This window comes from Magallana gigas, chromosome 1, assembly GCF_963853765.1.
Source record: "Magallana gigas chromosome 1, xbMagGiga1.1, whole genome shotgun sequence".
In the NCBI taxonomy this organism is placed as follows: domain Eukaryota; kingdom Metazoa; phylum Mollusca; class Bivalvia; order Ostreida; family Ostreidae; genus Magallana; species Magallana gigas.
The window spans coordinates 30,601,739-30,620,773 of record NC_088853.1 but is presented as its reverse complement, the minus strand read 5'-3'; the positions used below and the strand labels follow the sequence as shown (position 1 = coordinate 30,620,773).

Sequence of the window (19,035 nt, the reverse complement as noted above, 5' to 3'; positions counted from 1 at the left end):
AGTTGTGTGCCCTTAGTTTAAATAACTTCCGATAGTTTACCATGAAAAAGGGCAGGAATTTGACCTTTGACGTAGAAGGTCATGAAAGCAATTGCAATAGGCGCTTCCGCCTAAAAATGAATACCACCATAAGGCATGCCTAAGCAAAAAGTGTGTTAAAATTTCAAGCATCTGCGATAAAAAAAATTGTTAATAATATGGACATACACAGAGAAGGACAGATAGACACACAAGGGTAAACAGTTTACCCCCTCTCCTTCCGAGCGGGGGTATTATTAGTTAATAGTCATGTAGTGACCGGGAACGGGATAATACCTGGTTAGTAAATTTCATACCTGGTGAGGCAAATTTACTAACCAGGTATCATCCCATACCCGGTCACTACATGACTATGTAATGATTATATCTTACCGACTGCCTTTGTGTTAATGACATAAAATTAATTCAACACTGAAAATCAAGCGTCTTATAACAAAGTTACAAGTTTCAATCTGGGTACAAAACCTGACGTCACAATACTCTAAGAATGATGTCATAATGCTCAAAGGGAAGATATATTTTGTTCTGACTGTGTATGGAATATACACGGTCTCCACGTGACTGCTGTTAGCCAATGATTTCTTTACAATTCAGCAGAAGGTAAGATATAAAAAGAAATTGTGACTATATACATATATATGGAATGACTAATAACTGTAATTAACAAAGTTTATTTTGATTGGCTATTTCCTTGCTAAAAACCTTTAAGAAGTCAACTCAAATTTTATGAAATTAAATGAAATTTGCAGAAAATATTTATCAATTATTTATAAATGTCATACTGTAGATTCCATATTTTATGCAAGTACTTAATTCTGTGATTCAATTGTTTTTTATTAAGACACTAGAATATGAAATATGAAACAGCAAATTTGTATCCTGATTTCTAATTATCTACATTCATACGAAAAATGAAAATGAAATTCCGCAAGATGTGCTCCTCACGATTTTATGCAGATATCAATTTCTCACATTTAATTAGGAATTTACAGTATGCTAGTGTAAGAAATCTACTTCTGGCTCTAAGGGATGAAAAAGTATTCTGATCTACTCTTAAAATATTGCTGAACTCTGGAGAAAATGTCTTTTAAAATTCATCTTCTGTATAGTAAATAATTTAATGTCCAATAAAATTGAATCAGTGAAATGTTGAGAAAAAAAATTAAATTAAATTAAATCTGAAATGTTTGAACTTGAGTACCAATTCAACATTAATTAATAGAATTAATTACGAAAACAAGAAGTTTACTAAAGGAATTAAATAGCAAAAGTTAATAATTTCAATTCTAAGACAAAGTCAGGGACTGCAAAAAAAAAAATGGTGCCAGAAGAGACTTCCATAATGTACCTGGGAGCTTTGATAACGGTGGTCACTGATTAATGGCTAGTGATTAAGATAACAAGTTCTTTAGCAAAGGAAGTGATGAGGCTTTTCCATCAGTCATCAAAGAATGGAGTTTCTCGTAGAAGACATGGCAGCTCTAAAATATAATAAACAGGATGAAAGTTTACAAAATATATACCTGTTAACCTTTCACTGCTGCTATGTGGGAGAAACTCCCCCTAACCAACTTGGCTAAGGGGGAGAATTTGCATAAACGACGATTTTGCGCGTGAAATGCAAATAGGGACCAAAGTGGTTGTATCAACATCAGTACATAACATAGAACTCACTGAGATGGGGCAATACCTTTACGAGATCACTCTCATCATATTCTATGAAAATCATAGTTTTTAATCTTTATCATTATATCATATATTAATGTGTGGTTTGACACAATATCATATATTATTATACCTTCATAAATTATTTTACCTCAATATGAATATTCTATATAACGCATCATCCAATTGGTTCTAGACAATCACATGTCTGGGCAATAAAACTTCCATAGTCATATTTTGGATTTGGAGGCCTTGTGCACTTTCCTGCAAGAGGTGTCATTCATTTAAGGTATTTGATCCATAATAGCCCCAGATTCAATGAATCTGGGATCATAACAGATATGTATGGACTTAGTACGGTAATTAGTATACTTGGACATAATTTTCATATATAAGTATCAACATGTAACAGTGGAACGTGTCCTTATCAATGACCTTTCCCTTTTCTTGAAGAGTTGTCCCCCTTTGCTTTTATTCTATAAAAATTATAATTCTAGAAAATCTATATGGTATAAAAATTATTTTCATTAGTTTTTGTATTCCTAATGATAAAATACATCTTTATGACGTCCTGAATGTCGGTTCAATACAGACGCACTTATTGAAGTTGGTTGATTAAAATTTTCCAGAGAGCTATTACCGGTATAATACACCTTTACAGCCACTTGTGAACATGTACTGTTTACCATATAGCAGCTAATTAATTTTGCAAAATTATAGTCAATACAGTATATATTTTAAAATATCTTATAATTAAAACTCTACCAGTTCACATACGATCAAATTCATCTGACCCACCCCGTTCCTTACTTTCAGAAATCCAATTTCCGAAGAAATTGGAATTCCAATGTGGCCCCACCCTACTCCTCAAGATTTTGATTTGAAAGATTTTTTAACATTATCAGAGGTTGCTTTCTGTAAAGATACAGCTTTTCTAACCAAGTGGTTTTTAGAAAAAGATATTTTAAAAAATTTTCTATTTTTATAATCCTATGCTATGTAAATTTTAAATAAATGATTTTTGAGAAGAAAATTTTAAATATTTACACTTTACTCTTATGTAAAAGTACAACCCTCCATTGTGGCCTCACCCTACCCCTGAGGGTCATGATTTTCACAACTTTAAATCTACACTACATGAGGAAGCTTTCACACAAGTTTCACATTTCCTGGCTGATTGGTTGCTGATAAGAAGTATTTTAAAGATTGTATGTAAAACTCCAACCCCCCCCCCTCCCATTGTGGCCCCACCTTACCACCAGGGGCAATGATTTGAACAAACTTGAATCTACACTATCTGAGGATGCTTCCACACAAGTTTCAGCTTTCCTGGCCAAATGGTTTCTGAGAAGAAGATTTTTGAAAAATATCAACAACATTTCATTAAATCCTAATGATCTCCCATTGAAAGAGAGCAGGGCCCCACATTTTAACAAACTTGAATCCCCTTCACCCAATGATGATGCTTTGTGGCTAGTTTGGTTAAAACTGGCCAAGTGGTTTCGGAGAAGAAGTCAAAAATGTAAAAAGTTTACAGACAGACAGACGGACGGACGGATGGACGGACAGACAGACAGACAGACAGACGGACGCCAGAAAAAAAGTGATCAGAAAAGCTCACTAGAGCTTTCAGCTCAAGTGAGCTTAAAACCTTAACCTCCTCCAGCACCTGAAACAGATGCAATTAGTTGTTTCAAATTTTCCTCACTTTCTCCTATGGTACAATGGAACTCCATATCAGAAAATTGATCCCATAGGACTATGATTTTCTTTGATGAGCTTGTTAAAATTAAAAAACTCTCAAAACATTACCATAATTACCATACTATGTAAAAATATGTAAAAAAGAAAATTCAATATTACAAACAATTTTAAAATTGCCAAAACACTACAATCATATCAGTAATTTTAAATTTCATCCAAATCAATGCCCTATAGGGTCATTTCATCAATTTACTTGAATAAAAATAGTTAACTTCTTTATAAATAATGATAATATTTATTTCCTAATAATGATAGAAACTTTTGGTTTACATGAACAAGTGATGAATTTTTTTCTATAGAAGTTGTTATCTAAATGATTAAACTTAATTGTTGAACTTGTTGGAAATTTAGTTTGTTCACATAAATGAGAGGATGTACGAAAGAGAAACACATGTTTATCATCATAGTTGCAAGTAAACAACGAATTTGCCCTACCAGCATGGAGCTCCATTTTCCATAGGCGGTAATGTTTATGTTCCAGCCCGAATTTTCATTCAGCAACGAGAGACCTCTGGAATGAAAGCTCATCAAATTGTCTTTTTCCTGTTAAAATTTCGTGGTGTGAAGTCAGATTCATTTTCCGGCAAAATGCATGTGTATTGAAAAACTCTGAAAATGAAAGTAAAAGTAGGGAATTTTACAGTTTGGGAAAGGGTGTACATCAAACATTTTCAATTCCTTCCTTCAAATGATAATAATAATTCAATTTTGACACTTGCTTTTAAAATTGCAAATACTCTTGTCTTACATGTGTCACACATTCTGATTTAAAATGTCCCAATAAATGTAAATACACATGCACTCTGAAAGTATAGGAACTATTTTGCTTAAAGGTACTACTTTGTTGTCCTACACACATTCTAAAAATAGTTAAAGGGATATACCCACATGTTGACAAACAGACTCGGCACCGTAAATAACAGTTCCATTTAATTTAGTGTGACAATTCCACTCAAGTAATAATTTTCCTAGCAAATGAGTCCAAATTTAATACTGTAGGCCTAAAAAAAATTGTGCCAAAAAAGAAACAAAAAAAAATGAAATTTTCTCTATATGAATGGAACTACAGACCCCGAAACGTGCTACTACACCTCTAAAACGAACCGTACCGTTCCGTGCAAGAAACGAACCGTACCGTTCACAAAACGAAACGTACCATTCACAAAGCGTACCGTACCGTTCACAAAACGAACCGTACCGTTCGCAAAGCGAACCGTACCGTTCACAAAGCGAACCGTACCGTGCAAAAAGCGTGCAAGATAATTTATGCAAGACCCGCCTCCAGACGAACAAAAAAGCGTACCGTACCGTGCAATAAGCGTGCAACTTCCATATACGGCTTATTGACCTAATGTCTTTAGATGAGTACGGACAGAGATTATCGCTGACCAGATAAGTTCAATATTTAGCTAGATTTTTTATACGGGATTAGATAACACATACTAAGATTTAAAACTGTTATTCTTATTAAAACAGTTACAAAAATATTTCCTTTATTAGACCGTAAACATTTCTTTGTTTTTCGACAAAACTTGCATCGCCGATTTCTTAGACATTGTAAACTATTAACGTTCACACAATTATATTTATTAAATTATTTTATTAAATGCAAGTTTGAACGGGAAAAAGTACACGCATTCCATAAAATAACTTCCAACTTTATTTCCTGCATAGCTGGTAATGGCGTCGTGATTTCACATGAACAAAAATCACTCGCGCGAAACACGAGTACAGAAGCTGATCTTTGGTTCTATACACAACAGGTGTTATTGTCTTTCTTTGTTTTTTAGCAGTTATTGTACTTTACAACTAACTCTGTATATTTGGACGCTTAAACAGGTGTATACGAGATGCCGGTATTCACACCTTTCCACGGACACCTGTTAGGTAACTCATCACAATCTGTCGTGTGTATAGTCTAAATATATCTTACTTATACTTTGTTAGTTTCATGGCTTTTCTTAATCTCTAGAAAACAAAAGAACTGTCTGTAGAAATGAACACAAACAACTACACATAAGACTATCGGCGCGTGGATCCGTAGAACAATTCAGCGACTCTGTACATGCGGGATTTTCACATATTAACTTGCGATTAAATATCATTTACCGGGTACATTAATGTATCAAAAAATGATTAATTACATCATAAATAATTGAATGAGATAACAAGTACATGTAAGCACAAACACAGCTCTTTTTAAATTTATTTTCAATCTAATATCTGTGATGTGAAATAGCGTCGAAATTTTAACCGTCGAGATCAATCTATATATTACACATGTACATCGTCCACTGTGCAAACGTTTAGTCATTGTGTTGAAATCGTTGTGAAAACCATGATTCTAAAATAAAAGAATTAAATTCATACAAATAAAAATCTAATAATTCAAAATTGTTTGCACACAATCACATACACCCACAAATTGAGAGAGAGAGAGAGAGAGAGAGAGAGAGAGAGAGAACGAGAACTTGTGTGTTGATTATAATACTTAAATTAAAGTTTTATTACTGAACTTTATTATTTCGCTTTAAGTTTCTATAGTTGGTCATTTGAGCGGGATTTTATCTCAGGACTCCACGTGCTTCGCCTGTCAATCAGTTTAAGTATAACAGTACAGATCACACCATGTGCCGCGTGCTACTTGGCTCCTCCTATATGGCTAGAAGAAAATTATCGAATGAAACATTTTTGTTTTATGTTTTCTTAAATCCCTATTGAAAAGAGTGTTCCTATTTTAAATTATTCAACAATAATTTCTTTTCGATTTCATGATTATAATTCAGGTACTGGCGATCAGAGTCGTTTTCCCTCGCTGTCGTTTTATTTTGTTACTTGATAAATTCTTTTATATTTATCACTTTTAACATTCATTTGTTGATTACCGGGTATTTTTTCGTGTCCTATTTACAAAAAGTTTGTGTGTAAAAAGGTGAATTAAATATAAACAGGTTAGTCAGATTTGTAAAACGTCAGCTAAATCGCATGCATACAGTGAAGAGTGGACACTTGTTCAACAGAATGATAAATATCGCCATTACATATATAAAAGTTATTGACTTGTTGTGTATATCCAGTTGTGTACATATCGTAAGAATATGTTACATGTACATGTATAGTTTAACGGAAAAACAAAAACTAATTGTCATATTTTGACTATACACGCGATCTTAGTTCAGATAAGAGAAGCGATGACGGGTTACATGTAGGTATAATCTGTGTATTCGAACAATTGCAGAAAATCATAGAATCAATATTTAAATGAATAAAATTTGTGTCAAAAACTATATAACAGTTTAATTCAAGATTTCTTATCTGAAATTCATTGTTTATCTTATCATTAATTTTACATCGTCTATTCACTAAGGCAATCGGCAGTAGTACTACAGTAGTACTAGTACGCAATAAAGAATGATCATACGAATTATGAATAATAACAACTAGCCGAGAATCAAGACAACGATAAAGGAAACTAAAGAAATATCGGAATAAAGTCGGGGCAATTTTTTGTAGAAATTTTTAATGGATTAGAAATATTTAATGACTTCAACTCAAGTACATGTATAGAAATAAAAACTTTAGACGATTTGTAAAATTATCGACAGCTCGCTGAATTAACAAAAATATATCGGATTAAAGTCAAACAGTTCTTTTAATCTATCTTAATGATTACATTTATCTAAATTAAATACTAATAATAACAGATTGATCAAAATTAAAATTACCCCCGCTTCCCGGTTGTCACTGAGTACACGTTTCGCGCAACGTATCAAAAACGGGGGAACGGATGGAAGTCCTGATTTTAAATAGATCGATTGAAATACTTTTGTAATATATCATATAAATGAAGAAAATTCTGGTCATAATTACCACCATGCTGAAGTAGATCAGGCAAAAACTAAACAAAATTATATCGAGATAAAATCAAAGCGTGCAGGCCACGCCTACCTCATTAATAAAGCGCGCAAACCGTTCACAAAGCGTGCAGCTAATTTTAGCAAAGCGTACCGTGCAAGAAGCGAACCGTTCTGTTCACAAAGCGTACCGTACCGTTCACAAAGCGAACCGTACCGTTCACAAAACGAACCGTACCGTTCACAAAGCGAACCGTACCGTTCAAAAAGCGTAACGAACCGAACCGTGCAACTGGTGTAGTAGCACGTTTCAGGGTCTGTACAATTGATTAAGTACACATTTTGATTGGCTATATCCTTGTGTAATACCTTTAAGAGACTTCCGTCAAATTTTTTCAGCCCTGACGAATCTCGCTGAGATTTATAGTAGACCATAACATTACAACCAGAAACAACAAGTTCATGATTAAACAACCTGAGAATGCGTCCACACAAGTTTTAGCTTTTCTGGCCAAATAGTTTTTAAGAAGGAGATTTTTAAAGATTTTCTCTATATATTCCCATGTAAAATTTGATCCCCCCATGGTGGCCCCATCCTACCATCGGGGACCATGATTTGAAAAACTTTAATCTACACTACCCAAGGATTTATTTAGGAGAAGATTTTTTAAAATACCAACAAATTTTTTTATAATTCTGAATTATCTCGCGCCCCATTTATACCTCATTTGAACTTATTAAAGTGTATAGTACAAAATCAATATTATTATAGTTATCCAGGTCCAATCAAGGGGTATGAGGATTTATCCTGGGTTGTATTCCATACAGCCTGAGGCTGCAGGCCCGAAGGGTGTATGGGGACATAACTCTGTCAAAAATTGCTCGATCGTACCCAAAATCAAACTTGACCGAGATATTATGATACTTCTGTATACCAAATTTCATTGCAACCTATGAAAAGAAAACGAACAGAAACTAAAGTAAGAACCAGTAATAACTAAGATATAATCATCAGAGGGCACCTGCTCCATTATGTAGTTTTCTTTTGTACCATATCATAACATATGGTAACTTCTTTGTATTTTCCGTATGAAAAAAAAGGGAAACTTAATATCTATTATAGTTACTTAAGCAATAACTGACATTTAATTAGCTAAACAATAGATTTGAAAGACTGGCCTTCGCAAGTCGCCTGGGATACCTGCACCAGGTTCCCTGAAAACCTGAAGGTGGGAACACTCTGGATCAGGTCTGTCAACATGGCCAAACTTCGAAGGAGTTGGTCAGCCAACCACTCGCACACTCTAAGTCGCATAGCCGTGGCTTCATCCCCCAAGGGCATGGACCTCCTAAACACAGGGTGAAGGTGGGAGAGCGTCACATGATCCCTCAACTTGTTCGTCCTCTCGGCACAATTGGGAAAGGGGCAGGAAGAGAGTGGCGATCATCTCCTCCTGCTGCGAAGCTGGTCGTCTCTGGGTGGAGCTGGACCACTTGGGCTAGGAGCTTGCCACCCTCCATGCTCTTCGCAGGGTAGGGATCCCCCTTCTTGTCACTGGCTTGCCAGGATGGCCTCCTGGCACACGCTCCATAAGACAGTGGTGGCCCCTCGGGGGCAGCCATCAAGGCTTCCTCTTCCTCATGATGTGATGGCGGCTCCACAGGGGGGCCAGCCATCGGGTCTCCCCTGTCTCCGCCGGCCTGCTCGGTAGGCGCCCCAGCGTTGCATTCGTGCCACAATGGTGCCATGGGTGTTCTCTCATTCCGCCACTCCCGGCGGGAGGAGGTGCAGTCTTCTTCGCTGTCAGAATTTCTGTAAAGGAGAACAAGACGAATAACAACCCCCCCCCAACACAGTTTGGGCACACAAATTGTTTAAAGGTGGAGGCCTCCTCAGGGGTGACACCCACACACAGACCGTGAAACCATTCGTCACTGTACCATTAACTTCTCATCGTCAGGGCGCCGACAGGTACAAACACAATCTCATTAGATGGGCCCGGAGATGAGGGGCATGTGGGGGAGGCTACATTAGGTTTTGGTTACGGGGACGCCCCTGATGTCTGGGGGGGGGGCTTGGGAGAACTGTCAGGAGGCCCTCTGGCAGCAGGAGAGTGTTTTGGGGGCCGACCTCGGCGTGGCTGCTGCCTGAGGGGGATTCGGGAAGCTTGCAGGCACCCGCCGCCCCTGCAGGGGGGCTGGAAGCCAAGACGCTCCCGGTCTCCTGCTTGGCACTCTCAGAGTTCTCAAAGTTCTCCCTAAACCGAACGAGCCATGGGGGGATGTCCCTGTCAACACACTTCTTCAAGCAGTTGTGATTGGCCACAATGACTGCCGACTTGGTCTTTACTTGGTACAGGTGGGGGGTCAGCTTCTTGACTATGATACCAGGGCCCTTCCAGGACGGGCTACGCTTGCAACACTTCCCCTTCACCGTCGCGGTGTCCAGCTCATACACAACATCTCCTTCTTCAAAGGGGCGGGTAGCGGCCTTGATGTTATAATCTCTTGTTATCCCTCCTCAGAGATGTGCAGGCGCCTCCTGGCTGTCTCGTGACCAGTCAGTATTTTGTCTTCAAGGTCCCTCACATACGTCTCGATATCTGCAGGGCCCTCCTGCAGGGGGGACCTGTACATCAGGCTAGCTGGCGTATTGACCTCTCTACAAAGCATGAGTTTGTTGGCGATGAACCTTGAATTACGATTGTCTGCAGAGCGGAAGGCCCCTGCTATCTGGGCCAGATGCTCGTCCCAACAGTCTTGGGCCTTATCAATATAACACCTTACCGCATCCATAAGGGTTCTATTGTAGCGCTCCACCTGTCAATTGGCAGACGGACGGTAGGGGGTGGTGGGGGCCTTAAGTATTCAGAGGAGGTCACACACAGCAGTAAACAACTTACTTTCAAAGTTGCGCCCCTGATCTGTAAATATCTCAAGGGGGCAGCCATACCTAACAAAGAATTCGTCCACTGCCGCTTTGGCAGTAACCTCAGCTGTCTGGGAGGGGAGGGGGACACAATCCACCCACTTAGTAAATTGGTCCACCATGACTAGGACATACTCATTCCCCTTTGGAGTCTTAGGGCGCGGTCCAAGGAAGTCAAGGTGCACCCTCTCCATGGGTGCCCCGGCATGATACTTAATCATTTCTGCCCTGGCGTGGCACTGTGGGCGCTTATTTCTACTGCAGGGGCCACAATTGCTAACAAACCTCTCGACCCCCCACATCATCCCGTACCAATATAAATGCAATCTCATCCGGGCCTTGGTGTGCTCGATCCCTTGATGTCCAGCCGCTGGTATATCGTAGCAGAGTCGCAGAACCTCTCTCCTCAGCTCTATGGGGACGACCAGAACTTTCCTTTTCTCTCCCCCCTCCTCTGTCTCTTTCCAAAGGACCCTGTCGTTGTCCAACTGCAACAAAATCCTGTTGATATAGTAATGTTTGACAGCTGGACTGGCTAGGAACAGTTTGTCTTCCTGGGTCACTTTACTGGCTACGGCTCATCTCATCGGGGGTGAGGCCCACCAAGGAAGGCGGTCCAACCAAGCCTTCCAAGGAAATTCCTATGATACAGGCGAAACTGGGGGTAATGATTTATTTGGATCTGAGACTGGCATGGGCCATTTGGACTGCTCTGACCCTCACAGTTGTCTTCACGGATCCGGCCCATAAGCTTCTTGGAGACATAGCCCAGAGCTGCCTCGCTGATAGAGGGCCGGGCTTCTTCTCGGTCAACAATAATGGGGCTCTGATCCTTCGTAAGGCTAGATTCTTCCCCCAACAAGGGGGAATATGTCCAACTACCAGGCCTAGCTAGAGGGACCACATCGTCAACTTCATCCGCAAAAGCAATCCAGAACTGGTGGGCTCTAGTACACTTAAGGCAGCCACCACAAGGCAAATCACTAAGGTTAACGGTGAAATCCACCCCCCTACACCTGGATGGGGGTGGCGGTCTGTACAGTGCATCAGAGTTCACATGGTGCCTTTCTGGTCTATGTTGGATCACCATATCGTACTGACTAAGCTCCTCGAGCCAGCGAGCAAGCTGATCTTGAGGGGTACTTGAAGTTGAGCAACTAAATAAGGCTATGGTGATGTGTGCGAACGACAAATATACGGCCAAGCAAGTAATGTCTGTACATGTGCGTGAATCTGATAATTGCTAGGAGCTCCTTCCAGGTAGTGCAATTCCTCCTCTGTTCTGCTAACAGGCTGAGACTACCGTAGGCTATCAGCTTTTCTTGCCCCTCCTGGATCTGTGAGAGCTCAGCACCTATCGCCTCCGCTGACGCGTCAGTGTCCAGTACAAACTCGTCCTCTGCAGTAGGGAGGGCTAAGATTGGGGGTGAAGTGAGAACTTTCCGGAGGGCCGCAACAGCAGTCCACTGCTGTGGTCCTCATAAACAAGGTTTCTTCCCAGTGACACTGTACAACGGTTGGGCAATCTGGGCAAAGCCGGCAATGAACCCCCTGTGGTAGTTGGCAAAGCTGAGGAACCGCTCAACACAGTGGTAGGCGTCGTCCAGTCCTTTACAGCCTCTATGTACTCATCCCCCACTCATCAGCGCTGAAACACTGTCCTCAGATTGGCTAGGTGATCCTCAAAGTCGCGCCTAAGCACTAAGGCATCGTCCAGAAATGCCAGGACTATGCTCCATGTGAGCCCCCACAGAACTAAGTTCATGGCTCGGAAAAAGGTTGCTGGGGCGTTACACAAGCCGAAACCCATATGCCGGAACTCAAACAGGCCATTTCGGGTGACGAAGGCAGTCTTCTTCCGGTCATTAGGGCTTATCATAACTTGATGGAAGGCGGAGTTCCCATCCAGCTTGGAAAACCAAATGTTCCCTGACAAAGTTTTGAAACACTCGTCGATCAATGGGAGAGGAAATACATCCTTCCTTGTAACGTTGTTCAGCCTGCGGTAGTCCAGGCACCATCGGACTTGCCCATCCTTCTTACCGATGAGCACCAGCGCTGACGCCCACTCAGACATAGAGGGCTGAATCACCCCAGCGTCCAGCATATTCTTGAGATGCGCCGAGGATCGTTCTAGCAGGTCCTGCAAATGGGTGGGCACCTTAGGGTGAGATCCCCCAGGCTCACACACAGCTTAACTCCAGGCCGCTCTCCTAGGGTAGGGCGCAGGCAAATGAGCCTCAACTACCTCTCCTAGGAAGCTCCCCTCCTTCAGAGTAATTTCCAAAGCGTTCACCAGGCAAGCCACGAAGGCATCTCCAGCGGCAAGGTAAGTATGGGGCATAAGCAAAGCCTCTGACACTTTCTCTATCCCCAGAATGGTCATGAATTCAGACAGACTCCTGTCCAGCTTGAAGGGCCACAATACAGCAGAGCCGGCACAAACGCAGACCTCACGCACTAGCGTCATGCGAGCAACGCTCTCCGTCTCGCCTCTACCATAGGTCATCTGCATCTCTTCCCCACACAAGTTTATCACCCCGAGCTCCAGTCCATCTTAGCCTTGTGTTCCCATAGGATGTCAATTCCCAACAACTAGTGATGGGAATCGGTGAGATTTTCATTATCGATAATCAGTTTCCCTTAACTAATTAATCATCAATTATAATCGGAAATTTTTATATTTTATAGTGTAGTGCAAAATAAATGTAAATAAACAAGTTACAATGAACAGACTCATTACTAGGCTTTTGTAATTTGATTTACTTTGTATTTCTAGCGATAAAAAAACTATATTCAAAAGATTTTCCTTTGTAGGCAGTCCAACATTAATTTTCTTGAAACCAAAATGCGTCCCAATTCTAGAATGTGCTATATTTCCTGAGTAAGAATATCGAGCTCGTCTGACATGTCAGCCATTTTCAGACCGCGCACCTGTTTAGGGTATAGATAGTTCGCCTTTAGAATATTCTGTTTATGATATGTGCTTGTTGAAAGGGAAAAAAACCTTAACTGATTATTTGTAATGAAACCTTTTATGATCGAGCGCTTAGAATGCAATAACAATCGATCGATTTTCGATCATAATCAATGACTGGAAATCACTACCAACAACATCCTGTCCTTAAGAGGGGCCACATAAAGATCCACCTGATGAGTGTGCTGGCCTACACCAAGGTCAAATGGGCCGGCAACAAATTCCTGGAGATGGGCTTCATTTCCGGCTTGCAGCAAAGTGACCTGTCTCTTAATGGGGGGCTTTGACTCCAAATTGTCATAGAACTTCCTCCCAAGTACACTCACTTCTGCCCCAGTATCCACCACAGCTTCAATGGGGGCTCCCTGGATCCTCAGCTTTATGGTAAATGCAGTCCATGGGCAATGCTGGCTTTCTGTGACACACAACTCCCCCTCCATAGGGACTGCCTGTGGGTTTAAAGGCATCCTACTTTTATCCTCGCTGTTTTCATGGGGCCCAGACTCTGAGGTCATATCCTCCCTTGGTGGCTCCTGCAGCTTCAGACTGGAGTCTTCTGGAGTCAGGATCTCATCACTAGGAACCGGAGGTTCCTCCTCTTCAGTCAGCAGCTCCTCCTCAGGAAATGGTTCAGTTATGGGCTGATTCCTGACACGCACTCCAAATCCACCACCCTGCTTGGAATGCTAAAGACGGGTTTCCCCTGACTGACCAAACTCTGGCTTCACACTCTGCATGTCCTCTTTAAAACATTGGCAAGCTCTGGCTGCCCCCGGCCCTCCTTGTGGAGGAGGTGGCGGCGACGGAGGCATCGGGTCTGCTGGGGCCCTGCCACTCTCCCTCAATTCTCAAACTGCTGCATCGGCTCCTGAGTTCCTTAATCTCACTCTCCCCTTCACCATCCTTCTGGCTATCTACAGATACCTTGTCCTTATCCGCCATGGACCTAACCGCCTCCCGCTTAGGCTTGGGGGGTCTGCTCTGACGCGAATGCTGGAAGTACTGCATGTGGTCGACAGCTTCCTCCATAGTCTTGGGTTGGCCATCCAAAGTGTACAAACCCGCCTCCCGGTCCTCCGCTCCATAACACAGACGAGGTATAGCCTGGGCATGAACATCCGGTAGCTGGGGGAATGCACGAGTAGCCAAGGTGAGCACTCAGTCAGACCACTGTCGCAGGGATTCACCACTATTCTGTGTCGCCGATTGGAAATTAAGTTGATGAGTGAGGTCTGGTGCTGATGAGCCAAAGCGCTTGTCAAACTTCCTGAGTATTTCGCTGAACCTCAGGCGGGGGTAGTCTCCAGCATCAAAGTGTAATACTCAATGGCTGGGCCCTCCAGAAAGAAACAGAATTGATCATGTTGCTCGGTCTCATTCCACTGTTGGCGAACAAATTTATGAAGGAAGGCTTTCAAGTTGCACTTGCCATCATAGCGGAGATCCTTATATCTAGGTCTATTCCGGACGGTCGGGTGGCTGGAACTGGCTGGTAGTGCAGCATAGTCTTGAGGATTGTACCGCACCACAGGCAGCTGCACATCTCCAGATGAGCCATAGGTCGCAATGGGCGTCTGCGAAAACTCCGGGGCATGGCGAGATGCTGCGGATAACCGCGCGTGCTCATGGGGATGATGAGGTGCTGCAGATAACCGCACATGTTCATGGGGATGATGAGGCGCTGCGGATAACCGCGCATCTTCATGGGTATGATGAGACGCTGCGGATATCCGTGCATATTCAGGGGGACTGCAAGACGCAGCGGGATTCCGCGCGTGACTTGCATTAGAAGGTATTTCTCTAGTGGGGGGCTCATATGCATGAGGTACTGGGATGTATGAATGGTCACCCAGGAGATGGGGTTCCCCAGACAAGGGCTCATGATACTGTGGCTGGACTTGTGCTATTCTACTTCCCTCTCCCTCAGGACTGTAAGGCTGGGAGGAGGCCTCAAGCGTTGGGACCGCATAACCTGTAAAATACTGGTGCTGTCCCAACATTGTCCCCCCCTGCACAGTAACATACTGATCATCCCCGGGCTGAGGTGTTGGGTAATAACAGCTGGGTGCGACCGGCTGGGTTACAGCAGTGCACATGCGCAGACCAAAGTATCCCTGTGAGGTATGGACCAAGGACTCCTGGACCCTAGTGGCAAGGTACTCCCCCCCCAGGGGAAGGATGGCGAGGCACCCAATGAGGGGGCCTACTACCTGGCATGGAGTTACTATTCCCTGGGGCAGGGCTAGGCTGAGCAAGTGAAGCTTGGGGTTGAGAATCAACAATTTGAGATGCATGTGGCAAATCAACAAGCTGCCCTTGGTTTACACTAGCAGGGTCCTGGGGTTGGTTAGTTGAACTAGTAGGGCAATAGCTACAGGGCTGGGATGTGGGCTGGTATGTGGGCCTGACAGGCCCACCGGGCATGGAGTTGGAGGGGGACGGGGTGATGGGGGGATCAAGGTCCCCTTGAACATTAGGCGGATGCAGCGGGGTGACTCCAATGGTATCCTAAGGCCCTTGGATGACAGGAACATCCCTAACAGTTAGGTCACACTTACATGTAATGGTCATATGGGAAAGACGTGACATGGGGACCCCTACATATTCGCTAGGTGGGACCAATTCCCTATAACAAACTGGTGAACTGCATCTTACTGAAGAGCCAGGGGACACCCCTGGCTGAATACTACTGGCTGGTCCAGGCACAACAGAGTGTGCCACCTTGACCTCTGGCTCCCTTACTGTACCCTGCCAAACCAACCTCCCACACTTGGGATAGTCTGCCTGCCCTCCTGGAAAGCGGGATGGGCCGGCAGCCTGACCTAACCTAACAATGCTAGGAGCACAGTAACCCATATTGCCCGGAGTTCTAACACCTACTGTATCTGGGCCAAGATGTCTGCTCCTCATCAGGTGTTAAAGTGTCGTCTAACCCCAATAGTGTAGCGGCTTAGGTCAATATTTCAGCAAGATATTTCACTTGTGGATACAAGCACCAAATTTTGCATGAAGGTTTCTTGAACATTACTTGATCAAAAAATATCGTTGGCCATTCAAGTTTTGGTCATTTTCAAGATGGCCGCCTCTTATTTCAAAATGGCGTCTTTTTTTCATAATGTTTTCATGATATTTTGAATATTTCTGGGTAATGTTTTTATTTTCTGTGAAATTATAAAGAAGAATTTGTTGTATGATATAATTTGATGTTCATTTCAGATATGAACACTCTGCGCATGAATTCGAGTTTGGTGCTTGTATCCACAAGTGAAATATTTCATCCACTATCCGCTACACTACAAGGCTTGCAAAGCCTCTTCAAATGAAACATTCATGATGAGCGAATGGTACAATACACAAAAACCTTCCAAGTCAAAATCAACACAGACTATGCGAGAAAATGCAAATTATATGCTAAATACAACAAACTATACCTATCAACAATGGAATGAAAACTTTAAATGGAAAAAACTATGCACAAAATATGCAGAGGTGAAAATAAATTCACAAATTAATCCTACAATCCTAAGCATGTGGTGGCCCCCAAAATGGGGGCTACACCCGTATATCTACAGAAGAAAAAAAAACGCCTAATAAACAGCTTTGACACTTTGCGGGAAAAAAATTGTTCCTGTCTTATATATACAGTGAGTTAAGGGCCACGAGTTGGGCGCCAATATGGTGTTAATATACCTAACACTGCCTATGATATTAACCGTGGGTTACCCCGAACTCACCTGTACATCTCTATCCGTTGCTGTCAACTTCTAGAAAGGCGATTGGGTCCAAATCCCTTTTAGCTCGCGCAGGGGTTCCCGCCATGTGACGTCACGGGCTATTAGATAGCCCGTACGGGAAACGATTCCACAAACACCACACACACAAGAAATCCAAACTAATTAAATCTGTAAGCGAAAAAAAAAAAAAAAATGTGTGCAAAGATACAGAGCTCTATTACCATACATATTCTGGTATTCTATTATTAATATGAAAATTATCCCTTCCCCACCACAAAAGCTTGAAAAATACACACAAAATCACATATGTATCATTTAAATTTATTGTAAAAAAACCAAACACTTTTCACGTATGCTTATATGTACATGTATTCATTTTTAAAATACATGTAGTACAACTGTTTGTTGCATGAACATTTATGTAGGATCCATTCATATATGTAGGGGATACAATCAACAGTCAGAGGTTTCTAAATTTTTGGAGTAAAGAATTTTGTTACTTTTATAAGTATGAACATTTGAAGTTTCCATTTGATAAGTCAGGTTATTAATTATATGAAGAATAATCAATAAATGACTTTATTTTAGTAATACAGAACTGTAGTTTTCAAGTTGACAATATTTGATCTTTAATATTGAAAAATTTTCGGACAAGTGAAGTTAAAGTTTGGACAAGTAAATTCTTGGTCACTTGTCCAAATGGACAATGTAGAGCCCTGGCCTTTATCAAATGTTGTGGATTTTCCAAAATCTAAACATAGGTAATCACAGATTACAAAGCTCACCGAGACGAGGCATCACCCCTATGAGACCACCTTTATCATATTATATGAAAATCATACTTTATGATCTTGGATATTCATGGATTCTGTTTTGACACAAAATCAGATATCATCTGTTAAAAAATTGTATGATAATCATATGTTCATATCTTAATCAATATAATAATATAAAATTAAATATTGCATCCTATCATACTTACAATATATATCATATAATACAATAAAATACTGTAATAAACAAAGATGATATTGTAAATATGAAATGACATTGTATTGTGTTAAACCTTATAATATTGTATTTGATCACATAATACAACATTATTATATATACGAGGGTCAATCAAAAAATACGAAGACAATGTGGCTGTCTATCATATGTTTTTCATGAAAGTCATACTTAACAGATTAATCTTTGCACCGACACTTATGTTATTGATATGCGAAGTTTTAGTCCATTTGATGAAACGGTATTTTTGTTACCCCTTTTTAAAAACATTATGTTTTGTCACCACGGCGCACGGTAACTTTCAAAACATGACGTCAAGATTAAACATGCACAGTTTATAGATATACCCCATCTTTTAAATTATATCATGCTTAGTCTCTTGTGCCTTTCTCCATTCAATTTAAAATGGCACTGAACCACTTAACATCTTATTTGCACACATTTGTTCGAGAATCATAAGTTAGTTCATTAAAGTTTTCATTTTCTTACCGTGTATTTCTTAGTTTACAGTAATGATAACCCTGAACGTCGATTTTCGTTACTTATTTTTTGACCAAATATTTACAGATATTCTACTCTCTTTCGGACTGTTTTATATTCAAAATACAATGACCGCCACCCTCACAAAATTTATTACAGTTAAACACAAACTTGCATATAATTGTTGACTTATTTTTTGCACCATTGAGCATTTTCACAGCTTCTATCAGCTTTTTCCTGAGTTAGATCCATTTTATTTGTACTTTTCGCTGCGCCGTGACGTCCGGCGACGTCGATGTTTTTAGTCAACTCTAAAGAGGACTATCTGTCTTTAGTTACTAATATCTGTTCGACAAAACAATATATCCCTTCATTATTTGGTACATAGAATACCATGACTATACTAAATTTGAAGTTTCAATATTATTTGGTTTTATGCCCAATTAATAGAGATATTACTTTCAACATTATATGGTTTATTGTAGACATAACACAAATTTTGACCGTGCGCCGTGACCTCATTTTTGCAGGATTAAATTCTAAATAATTCTTAGAAATAAAGAAATTAATTAACTTTTTTCCTTG

General features: G+C 41.0%; 1 protein-coding gene and 1 long non-coding RNA gene across 3 annotated transcripts in view; one reads left to right on the top strand and one right to left on the bottom strand.

The window, feature by feature from the left end:
• Positions 1-19,035, top strand: part of LOC105345716 (uncharacterized) — a 153,742-nt gene that overhangs the window by 74,246 nt on the left and 60,461 nt on the right. The window lies entirely within an intron of this gene.
• On the bottom strand, positions 1,567-17,127 carry LOC136269927 (uncharacterized). 2 transcript variants are annotated; one of them, XR_010707550.1, is made up of 3 exons: positions 16,963-17,127; positions 3,904-4,077; positions 1,567-1,968 (listed from the first exon to the last, which is right to left on the bottom strand). It is a non-coding gene; the product is annotated as an uncharacterized lncRNA (long non-coding RNA). The 2 variants fall into 2 exon arrangements; XR_010707551.1 differs by lacking the exon at positions 1,567-1,968 and adding an exon at positions 2,647-3,483.